This window comes from Triturus cristatus, chromosome 5_2, assembly GCF_964204655.1.
Source record: "Triturus cristatus chromosome 5_2, aTriCri1.1, whole genome shotgun sequence".
In the NCBI taxonomy this organism is placed as follows: domain Eukaryota; kingdom Metazoa; phylum Chordata; class Amphibia; order Caudata; family Salamandridae; genus Triturus; species Triturus cristatus.
In genome coordinates, this window is record NC_140588.1 from 228620415 (window position 1) to 228632966 (window position 12552).

The 12552-nt window shown below is 41.9% G+C and overlaps 1 protein-coding gene across 1 annotated transcript in view; it reads right to left on the reverse strand.

Moving 5' to 3' along the window:
• The window catches only part of LOC146822827 (Y+L amino acid transporter 2-like), a 436531-nt gene that overhangs the window by 396646 nt on the left and 27333 nt on the right, over positions 1-12552 (reverse strand). The gene's annotated exons all lie outside the window — the stretch shown is intronic.

Sequence of the window (12552 nt, forward strand, 5' to 3'; positions counted from 1 at the left end):
TGCCAGCGATACCTGCCACTGCTTTGATTAACATCACTGATGACTTGATTCTCGACTACTGTAAGGGCCTGGCTGACGTAGTCCGTCCTGTGTCTCAGCAGGTGCAAGCAGCAGCTGTTCCAGCCGCAAGTGACCTGTGCCACGACTTGTGCCCAGGAGATTGTGTACTTGTGCCTAAACACGGCAGGAAGAGTTGCCTGGATGTTCGTTGGTGTGGAGAAAGTGTTGCTGTGGGTGGAGTAGAGTCAAATTCTGCAGAAGAAGGAAGTAGTGCACAGGGTAGTCAAAGGGAGAGCAGAGGTGTCACAGAAGCAGAAAGAGTTTGGCCCGTGAATCAGAGACAGGTAAACTTGAGATTGGCACCTGGAAGAGATCTTGCCCCAGTTTCTAAAACGTCTGAATCTGAGCAGAGTGACGAGGAGCAAGCTCGAGTCAATCTGAGAAGGTCAAGGAGAGCAAGAGTGCCATGTCAAAGGTACGCCTCACCAGAGTGGACATACGCTGTGACTGATGCCAGGCATACCGAGCACGGAGAGGCTGAGATCCTTGACATTGGTCAGCAATTTTCCGAACTTGAAAATAGAAGTGTTGCTGAGAGTTCCAGGATTGGAAATCGAAGGAATAAAGACCCTCAATATTCCGAATCCACCGCTTATGAGTAAAGTTCGTGAGTTGATTCTGGAGACGCTGGTTTTTCCAACTTTTGCTATTGTACCACCTCATCAGAAGTTGTTGATACTTCGTCTTGAAATTTTGCAAGGAGTCTTAGAGCTTTTGGGAGTGAATATTGTTCTGGACTGAAGGTAAACTCATTTTGTTGTACATAAGGTCCAAAAGAAGATAACCTAGGCCCGAGTGAAAGAAGAATAAAATTAGGGACTTTCCGCTAGAGATAATGAGAAGGGCTAGGGAAGTATTTTATGGACTGTGTAAATAAGAAACTGAGAATTGCTAGGGGATTTACAGCTTTGAGGTAGTGATTGAACTTGTTTGATAAGCAATACCCGGAGGACAAAAGAGACTCTTACATGTTGCTGTTGAACTAAATTTGAGAACGTTGCAAAAATGCTGGCAGATGCTGGAAATACTCACCGCAGGGCTAAATTAGTGATAGGTACACTTTTAGGGATAGTGATAGTTGCTATAGTTGCGATAGTTATAGCCTCATATATCGTCTCACATGAGCAGGAGGGGGAGGTACAGGGGACACCTACACCTACCACCTCTAGCCAAAAAGGGGTTAATATAGGAGCTCAAAGAGCTTTGATACATGAATAGAGTCGTAGATTTCACATAGATCTGTCTAGAAGTGATTTTAAGCTTAATGCTTATGTGAAGCTGTTGTATGAGTATGTTGATGCGATGGATGCGAAGGATTGCTATGTGTGTATGCAGCTACCTTCTTCTGTAGATGAGGGTATTAGATACCATCATCTTCCACTAACCTATGGGATTTCTTGCAGCTTATTGCTTAGCATCTTTTATGAGAGAAGACAGTTTGAGTATTTCTTTTCCAATTACGATGCAGTGCTTCCTGAAGTTCCAGCCTATAAGCATTTGAATAAGTATGACTATTACAAGTCAGAGGATAGACTTCGGAAGTATTTCATACCGACTTTGGAATTGGATACGGCTTATGCTCACCGACATAATTTGACATGTTTATTGTCGGAGACAGAGAAGAAGTTTATAGGTCGAGTAGAGGATAGATATAGAAAACTAACCCAGACACGAAACACAGGTGAGAGTCCAGTGGATTGGACTGATGAGGAGAGATTGCACAGATCTAAGGGAAGTTCTGGACCCATTGAGTTAGATCAGACACAGAAGGGTAAGTTGTGTGTGAGACGTCCTCAGACTTATTATGAGAAGGTTTCGGTAGGACAGAGTACGTGTGATCATACCTTTACTATGGAGGACTCTGCTAAGAACTTTTTGCAAGGTCCGGTGCAAGTGATTCCAACTGTGTATTATGTGTGCGGAAGGAATGCCTATGTGAGGTCGCCTGCGAATTGGTATGGTATGTGTTATTTGGCTATTATCTTCCCGAAAATCTATCATGCATACGATTTGAATCTTTTGGAAACTAGACATCATTCTAAGGTGCGAAGAGCTGCAAGTGCAGGAGCAGTGATTGGTGATATCTTTGGAGCGATGATACCGAGTTTGGGTGTGATTTTGAATGATGTGATGATAAGAAGTTTGGCGACTGTGGTTGACGAGTTGTCGATGAACACTGCAAGATCATTCTTGTTGGTGGATGGAGAGATGTTGTCGATAAGGACGATGGTTTTGCAAAATCGTCTTGCTTTAGACATATTATTGGTAAAAGAGGGCAGAGTCTTTAAATTGTTGAAAATTCAGGAATCTTGCACGTATATTCCAGACAACAGCAAGGATCTGGAGAAATATATAGACAACATTACCACGATTCATCAGGAGATTGTGGATTTGACTGAAGAGGGCGTGTGGGAAAAGATTGGAAAAGGATCTGGTTGTGTGGGAAATTGGTTTGCAAATCTGGGAAAGGGGTTCCTTGGATTTGTGTTGAAGCCTCTCATAATTGTTGTGGTTTGTGTGATCTGCTTGTGGGGTCTCATAAGAGCCTATAAGTGGTACAGAGGAAACAGGGTTGAAAGAGATCTCAGAGCAAGTGAGAGGCGAATGGCTAGACTGCAGGACAGTCAATATCAGAATCTTAAGAGAATGGAGAGGTTCCGACAGGGGAGAATGGCAACTAGCACTGTTTAGGGCGGTTCTTTCTCCAAGGGAAGAAATTGTGAGATTGTGTGATGACATTTGTTATCAAAGGGGGGAACTGATAGCGTCATGAGATTCTGAAATTCGTAGGGGTGCATGATATTCACCGTTAGTCAGAACCCGCATATTAATCGATGTATGTGTAGAAGTGCCATAGAAATGTATTGCTGTAATCGTTTAACATAGAAGTGATAGAAATGTAATAATGCTTTGTGAAGATCAACGTTGCAAGTTATCATAAATGTATTCAGTAAAACGTATAATAATTAGTTTCCGTGTAATGCAATGTGTTAGGTTAAACGTGTGCCATGTTACAGTTATACGTGTAGATTGCTTATTTACGCTTATGAGAATAATGAACTAATGTTTAGAGTGTGATTTAATAGAGTGTTTAATTTTGTAAAGGCCTGATTGCATATACGTTAGAAGAGAAGGTCTGTCCATTTTCTTATGTTAGCTAATGTTGTAGGCCGAAAATGATTCCCTTGGTAAAGGCTTTGGGTTGCAGGTATATGTAAAATCTCAAAGATGTGAAATAGTTTTCTCGTTCCCATGTTTCTGTTGCAGGTGCAAGGACATTTAGCTCATTAGTGAGAATAGGTCTTTGTTTTAGGAGTTAGGATGCTGTGAGAAGCCAACAGGGGAGTGCATTGGAATGTGAAGAAGATACTGCCAGCGTGGAAGGAGCCTGGGACCCAAGGTCAAGTTAACGGACGTTGGACACCATACAATTTCTGATGGAAAACTACCGAAAGAGGACCTGGCTGAAGAGGTGTGCTGAAGGGCGTGTTTACGATTTTGGGGTTTTGTATTAGGGACAGTGCTCCGTGGGTTGAGCAGAAGAGATTTAGTCAGGAAGCTAGGAGCATCTTAGATCGAGCTCTGACTAAGTGAATGTACTTCTTAGGAAGTCTTCACTTCTGACACCTTTTTCTCGATTTTCTTGCCTGGGATGGGAATGCTAAGTAGGGATGTCACCTTAGAGACAGTGTAGGGATAGAAATGTGCTTCCTTTGACTAATGATTCTTAAAATAGATATTAGTCTAACTATCATTTTCCTGATGCTTTTGGAATCTGTAATTCTTTTTGTTCTAAGTCGAATGAGAATCCTGCGTAGACTTGCCTTTGTTTTAGTGCCTATTTACCTTTTACACCTTGTATTGAGGTGTTTGTATGTTCAGCTATTTTTGATCGTAATAAAATCCTACAAATTTTAGATTCGGAGTCAGTAGTCCTTTCCAGATGAATTCTAATTATGGTAAATATATTTTGATAATTGTGTTCATCCCCTCTATGCTATTTGGCAGATAAAAAGATCCTGGCGACCTGTGAGGATTCTTGGAGATAACCAGGTAGGCAAGAATCCGGCCTTGTCAACATTAATCTTCACAATACACAGGCATCTGATCAGGCTGGCTTGGGCATGCAAATAACCACGTATACGATGGAATGTTATGATTATGCCCTATAAAGAGGGGGGAGTTGGTGCATTGGACATGTATCTATTTTATCTCTGTGTGCAAGCACAATTCACACAATATTGGTATCACTCACACATGTACACACCTCATTTAGCAGTAGAGGAGGGAGACGCACACCCCACTCAGCGTAAATATGTTTTACCGTGCATGGGCATAACACACACAGACATTAATCCAATACACTGCACAAACTCTGTATGGTAGGCCTTGGGAGCAACAGCTCATAAGCTACCTTTATATGCTCCGTCACTCCTGCTGGGACACCATGCAGCCCTCTCAGTGACACAGGAGCCAGGTGGAATCAGGGTGTTGGAACAGGCAAGCATAGAGAAGATGAAGGATGTCTACACAGATGGTAAATTCCTGACTCTAGCAGATTTGGGTTTCATCCAAAATATAGCACCACTTTTCACCTACATATATAATCGACTTTGATCGGCCATGCGGGCACTATAACCGAATACCCCGATGAACCTCCCCCGTGAGCAATGCGCCCTACAGGCACTGTTGACTAGCCCCACACAACATCGTATGGTCACTACACTATATAATGTGGCACAAGAAGATACACCACAGCACCGATACTTGCACTCAACTGATGGAACACCTCCTTAGATCCTCAACTAATGCTGGTGGATTGGGGATTCTGTTGCAATTTAACAGGGATTCTAACATCAAACTGCAATCTGCACATCATTTGTTTCACATTTATACAACAAATGTATTACATGCCTACTGGATTGTACAAATATGGGCTGAGAGATAGCGACAAATGTAAGAGGTGTGGAAAAGGAATGAGCAGATTTTCTACATTTAGCATGGAAATGTGAACTAGTTCAGAAATATTGGATTGAGGTAGTGCCTGACTTAAGGACTATGACGTCGGAGGAGGTAATATGTACCATACATATGTGTTTGTTGGGAATGATCCAAACCCTGAAACCTGGAGCACGCAAATTTATAGCAATAGCACTGCTGCTGGCCAAACATAGAGGAGAGCTTTATTGGGGGATAAGATCTGCACCCAAACATGAACACTGGATAAAATATATGGTGTATTCTGAAATAAATCTGGAAACTTATGCTGAAGAATTACCACACTCCTCGTGCCCAAAAGCTATCTGGGGCCTTCTTGTCTAATATTTGAGAGAGACGACTGCAACTGATCGTGATGAAACCTAAATGTACATTAACATTCTGGATAAAATGGAGGACTGAATTGGTAGACGAAGATGCACTGTAATAATGGCAAGTGCTGTTGACAAATTTGTGTTTGTTATTGTTACGACTGTAACACCTTAATAAATATTTAATAATAAAGCAAAATGCTGAGATGATCTAAACTAAAGTCTGCCTTCTTATGCGATGCAGCTGGGAACGCTGCTGAGCCCAGTACAAGAGTCCTTTACAGGAAAGGGAAGTGGTCTTTATGGCTAGCAGTAGGCAAACAACCCCTATAAAGATGGGGTAACATAGTATAACAATACCTCTGACAGGATCCAAGGCTTCACAGATACTCACTGTGATTTTACCAATAGAAGCCTACAGAGCACAGTGAGTGCCCGAAGGCCTACAAAGAATTTCAAACTAACTTTATTGTTTCTCACAGATCTTCCTGGTATCTACATGGGTATCAGGTAGTATACGTCCATGCCAGAACCCTTTTACATCTAGCAAATAAAGCAAGTTGCAGCTCTTGTAACAGATTCTAATACAGTACACATAAACAGATCTATCCATCCTAACACCCATCCATTCATCCATCCAGTAATTCACCCAGACACCCACCAATACCCATTTATTCATCCAAGCACCCATTCGTCAAACTATCCATGTGTGTACCAAGCTTCATTTATCAACCCATCCAGTCACCCAGATCCATTCACTTACTTATCCACCATTGCCACCTAACCTTACTTTCATCCATCCATCTACCTATTTAACCATCTACACCTTCTTTGTTCATGCACACAATCTCCATCCATCTATCCCCTCTTTATTCATCTATACCTCCATTTACCCTCTCACTCTCCACCCATTCAACTGCATCTAGTCCTGCTCTTTATTCTTCTATGCATCCCGAACTGCTCCATGGACACCCTCAAAAGAGGGAGTTTGTTGTGGCTGTTTGCTCATAACCCTGCACTTAAGAACATAACTACAGAAGACCTGGATTGGGTCTAATTCAAACCATCTTTGTTAAAATCATCTGGCGATGTAACCAAGACAATTTGAAAAGGAATGGCCCAGTGGAATGCTGTATGGGCCGAAAGGGCTACTTTAGAAGAATGCTTATCATTCTCTGTGGTTCCTTCTAATAATTGTCCTCATTGAAAAATGTGTTTATTCATTACTAGAACCACCAACACTCTCTGTATATATCTTTTCACCATCCTTATGTTGCGCCGTCTTTCGCTGATTACACATTGTCACTTGCGTCACCACTTTGTGTGTCACCTACACATTTAAGCACCAAGTCCAATTCGGGTTGTTTTCTTGCATTTCATGCCTACAGTGCTGCTACAACTTTTCTTTATTTTCGTTTTATAAATATATGATGTCAAGTGCACTATTGAAATTTGTTTTTGCCTGAGTCTCCGTTTCTCCCCCCTGCAAATGTGTTGTACATGCATCTATAATTGTCCAGTATAATTAAACCAGTTGAGATTTGTTGTCCTTTACCTCACCAACCAACGTGAGGTAAGGCACTAATTTAACGCTAGATACTGAGTAACTCAGTCTTGCTTTTCTCAGAGATCCTTACTCATATACTCATTAAGATGTCTGGAGTGGGTAGGGTTAAGTATCCACCAAAGCTGAATAGGACAAAAATCCTATATATTATCTGTTTGGTTTGAAATTCTGCCTCTCGATCAGTACAAATTTATAATTTATACTGACGGATCAGCACAACCCGCTACAGTGAGTAAGCAAGCTTACAGTGCAGCGTGCGCAATCGTTAAAGGTCGCATGCGCGATGGTAACTTCCAACCAATGGTCACTAAAACTCAATCTCTAGGAGATTGTACAGCTCAGCGAGCTGAACTACAAGCATTCAAACTGGCACTCGAGAATACAGATCGCGAATTCCCCACACTTATAGTGTGCGATTCCTTTTACTGTGTCCAGTCATATAATGAATATTTACAGAACTGGCTTCAAAACGGATTCAAAGATGCAAAAGGTAGCACAATAAAGCATAAAACGCTTTGGGAACACGTAGTTCAGTTGAGAAACGAAGTACCAAAAGCTCACGTGATACACACGCTGAGTCATCAACGTGATGACGTTAACGTTGCAGGGAATTCATTGGCTGATGAAGCTGCAAAGGGGGCTGTACAAACGGCTTCCGTAGCTGCGATCACTCGTTCAAAAAAGAGACTAGACAGTGAGATATTGTTGGCTGTCAATGCTTCAAGTAAAGGCAGTGGTGCAGTGTTGCCAAAGATATTTCCACTCAAGTACTCTTATGTAATTGCTGTGAACAACGTTCTTTTTGCTTGACTCCCTAGGGTGGGGGATACGGTAATTCCAAACATGGAATGTAGAGCAGCTTTAATTTGTGAAGCACATCTTGGGGAGGGTCTGTCACATCAGGGGATCTCTAAAACAATATCAATATTAAAAGAGATGTAATGGTGGCCTGGAATGAATACACTGATTCACATCTTCATCGATGACTGCAGAGACTGCAATAGACAGCGTAATGCAGAACGCCATCAGACACCAGACTACGAAGTAGCCTGCCCAGTACAGACACCATTGTTAGACAGCATTAGACTATCTACTCGCAGGCGTCCTTTATGACAAATGCATTCCCACAAACACTAAGTCAAGGTTCCTATGGAACGCTCAAACTGTTATAAAAGATTTGTGAGTCTTTATTGGCACATACGCAATTGGCACTCTACATTCAGACCAGGGCCACGCATTTAGCTCTCGGGCTTACAAAGAAGCCATGGCCAGTTTGGGTGTAGCATTGCGGTACTCCTCTCCGTTTCATCCTGAGGGAAATTCTGTTGTGGAAAGGATAAACTGGGACATAAAGCAGTCTATAACAGCTAGAGTATTAGGTTTGGGTGATGGGTGGGCCAAACATCTTTATGGGCTCCAACGCTCATTAAATAATTTGCCAAGAAGTTCTCTGGGGGGGGTCACTCCATATGAGGTCCTATTTGGGACAAGAATGTAGGTTCCCAAATGTAAAGGCACATTGGTGGAAAATAAACGCTTTGATATCAAAGATCGTTTGGCTGTTTTACAGGATGTAAATCAATTAGGATCGAAACAAAGCAACATGTTCCTTAAGCCAACCACCACTGGGGAAAAACTGGCAGTCCAAGCAAGGCCTGTCTGGATCCCAAAAGTTGGGGATCTAGTCAGAGAGAAGATGGCGGACAAGAAGGAATTTGGACCTTCTTACAGACAACCAGTACCTGTCCTAGCAGTTCACGGAACAAGTACAGTACTTCTGCCGCCCCTTACTGGAAAAAAGGAGAAAAGATTTGTGTCAATCGACCTCATCAAACCATACTATGTGGCCAATACTAAATAGTAGCCCTCGTGGACTCTGACCTAGTAGCAGACACCCTCCTCTCGCTACTATCCAAGAGGTTCAGACTGAAAGACTCATAACCATCAAGAATTCAGCAGAAAGAGATGAAGGACTAAGTAACCATACTTTGAAACTCATCCCTCTTGAAACTCAAGTAACAGTTTGTCCAGATACACCTGTCTACACAAACGTAACACGTGATCAACTGGTTCCAGTGATTTCGACGAATCCTGATGCAATTCCAACAATTGACCGAACTGCTTGTGGCTACTTCATTAACTTTGATACATTTTCTGAGGATCCAAGTGAGCCTGAAATGACGCCAGCAAGTACAAGAATTGTTTTGTTTTCTGAAAGACACTTATCTGGTTTCACCAAGGATTGAACTATGGATTATTTCTGGAATATTTTTCTTTCTGCTTTGGCTAGCTTTGGTAATGGCTCTTAGCGTGCTTATGAATGGCAGATACATTTGTCTGGACACTGAAAGTAAAAATGTGACCTTACTTTTAAAACCACACAAATCATTCCATTGTGAAGCAAGAGACTTGTCAGCAGTGAACATCACAGCCGTTCCTATACAGGATGGTATAGTTTGGGACAAAACCGATTTGGGCATATTCGGCCCAACGGAACTTTTAAAGATTCCACATTTATTAAAAATTTCATTAAGTGACTTTATTACCTCCAGTACCTATTCTGATGATTAGGACTTTGAGACTGTTAATAACATGATGTCTGATCTAGAAAGGTCTGCTGCATTCTCTAACAATGAAAACTTAGAGGGTTCTTCAGACTACGAACAGCTTTATTGTTACAACCATAACAAGCATAAATCTGCAATACCTAGAAATGTGTTTATGTTTAACAAATGGGAACATTGTCCTACACCACCAAAGGGTAGTTCAAAAACTTTTGCAAATACGTTTCCATATTTTTCAGGGTGCAATACATTCAATCCAGTAACATTCTTCTATAGAAATGTAAACAAAACAGGACAGAAAAATATGTTAACTAATACAAAACAGATTTATTCTGCAACCTTTATTGCCCAACTGTCTAGACAAGGATTTGACTTTTGGAAAGACACAATCGACACAAAATCTGCCTGGGGTGCTAAAGATTGGCAAGTGCAGGGGATCAAAGCTTTGTTTAGAGCCTGTATCATCCCACAGCAAATTATGTTTTTGAATGACACTGTGCAACAAACGTCTTGCCTTGGATTAGCCAAGATCAAAGACATGAACACACCTTCTGTACCAATACCTGCAAGTGATAGCACTACACAGGGAGCGGTCACAGTAGACACAATACAACAAACCAACAGATCAGATCCTAATTGGGAAAAATGGTTGCTCTGGCCCACAGACACAAACATCTATCAAGAAAGATTCCTGAATAGAATACAGGGCTTTACTATCCATAGGCCAGACCCACGTTATGTTCAACGACAGCATCCGGGGGTAGTAACAACATACAGTGTAGGAAAATTGTGTCTCGACTGGTTACAAAAATCTACACTCGAGGATGTGAAACAACACTTATCTTTACTTAAAGAAGGCGTAAACCTTAGGGATTTTTTGCTAGGCCCAAGAAAGCTGCGTCAAAAACGTTTCATATATGCCGGCATTTATGCTGCTTATAATGAAATATGGAAGGTTTCACAGACAGAGGCCGCAAAAAGAATACGTGAGCCTGATCGTATTAACTTAGAGAAATCTCTCACTGTGGTCGACAATGGGTTAACAACTCTGTCATCCAGAATATATTCACTGGACAACATTGTATCCTCTGCTATTGACATACTGGAAGAAGATTTATCCATGTTACAACAAGGCCAATCTCAGTTACATTCTATTATGTTAGTAAGCTGGATGCTGCAATCCTTGCGTGCAGGCTATGTGCCTTGGCATTTTATCAACACGTCGTCTCTGTTTTCAGAACACAATCTCACAGATAAACAGGTCAAACTGGCACAAAGGGGAGCAAAGTATACAGTGCTAAGCATTGAAAAACTGGAAAAATTACCATTTACGGTAGCAGAAAGACCAGCTACAGAATGGCTTATCCATGGCAAAATAACTCTGCCTGTCACTACTTTTCATTTTCAGTATTGCCTCAAACAAATGCAAGTAGGCAAATATGAAAGGTTGGGTAAAGAATACATTAAGACATCCTGGGTTTTACCTTACGAATACAGATGTTGGAGTGGGGGTCGTGAAGTGTTTCTAAGCGGTACACACTGTGAAAATGCACTAAGCGGTTCTCTCATATGTAAGGACATTTCTTTACACGGGGCTTGTTATGGTTCTGTGGCAAACTTGTCCTGCCACCTGCAGGGTACACCATCTGCTGTGATTAATCCAGCGTTTGGCCAACTTTCTAACAGGAGTTACCTCATGTTGAAGGATCAAAATTGCTGTGGCATGTTGCCAGGAATCCCATATCTGGTAACGGTTAGCTCCAGGGTTACTTGTTTTATGCAGGTGTTGTTCCCCCAAATAGACACAGTCAGGTAGTCGCCTCTATGCCTTCATTGAATACTTCTTTTATACGATTTGATACTTTAAGCAGAATGAAAGCCATGCTTTTGCAACATACCGTGCCTTTGACCTCGGTCAAAGAAACCTATGATCTACAAATTGCAAGGACTTTGGGTGAGATACAGGCTCTAATTCGTACAAACTGCCCTATACATTTCGTAGAAATGATGGGACGTATCTTAAACATGTCTGATCGAGCGGGGTTGTACATGTATTTAAGACCATATGTTCAGGACTGTTAACACCTTTTCAGGCAGTCCTCGAAATCATTCCAAACTTCGTGCTTTCGGTGTTTGGTGGTCTGCCATTAGTTCTAGCGCTCCTTTGAGGGATAAAAAAAAGTAGATTTCCCGTATATAAGGAGTATTGGACCTATATTATGTTAGCATGATGCATCTATGTACGTACTCTCTGTTTCAAATATATGCTTCTGTTTGCAGGAAAACTTGTTTATTTCCTCCTTGTATATCTATTGCTAAAAGAGTAGGCCGAGAACCACACAGACGACATTTTTCAGCCATATGCTCGAGCACGGGCCGTGATCACGTGATGATCACGTGTAGTTGTCAAGCTCCAGTTTATCTGAGTTACTGGTAGCAGCTGAAGGTAGGCTGTTAGTCGTCCGTTCTAAGACTCAAGGTCGCATCTGGTTGTGGGGGGCGATAAGCGCATTCCTGGAAGCACCGTGCCTACACTCCCAGGCACCAAGACGAAAGGGAGTCACCCCTCCTGACCTCATCTGTAATAGATAGTCAAGCCTTTGTACTGGTCTGATGTGTGCCATATATGGTCCTTTCCTGGCGCTCGAGGGCCAACTGGTGTTTTTCCTTTTACAGTGATTGTATGTGTTGAACCGAAAAGTATATAACCTCATGTTTGAATACGAGCCAACAGTCTTCTCGGCGCACCTGATGGGTGAGGTTCGGAGAGGCTCCTCTATAGAGTGTTCTGTTTTAATAAACAATTGAATCTTCTTCACTGCCAACTGACTGATTATTGGGTAATGGTATTGGGACTATTGGTAAGTATAGTCCTTTAGTTTAATTTTATGGTACATCAGTTGGCGACTCCGCCGGGACTCCGTGAAAGGGTCGTCCTCCCCGTAAACTGGTGGTAAGGACAAGGGGCAATTCTGGTCGAGCGGGTGGACGGAAAAGGGATCCCTTTGATATTTAGCCATTTTTTTATATGAATTTATTCCGCTCTCACGAT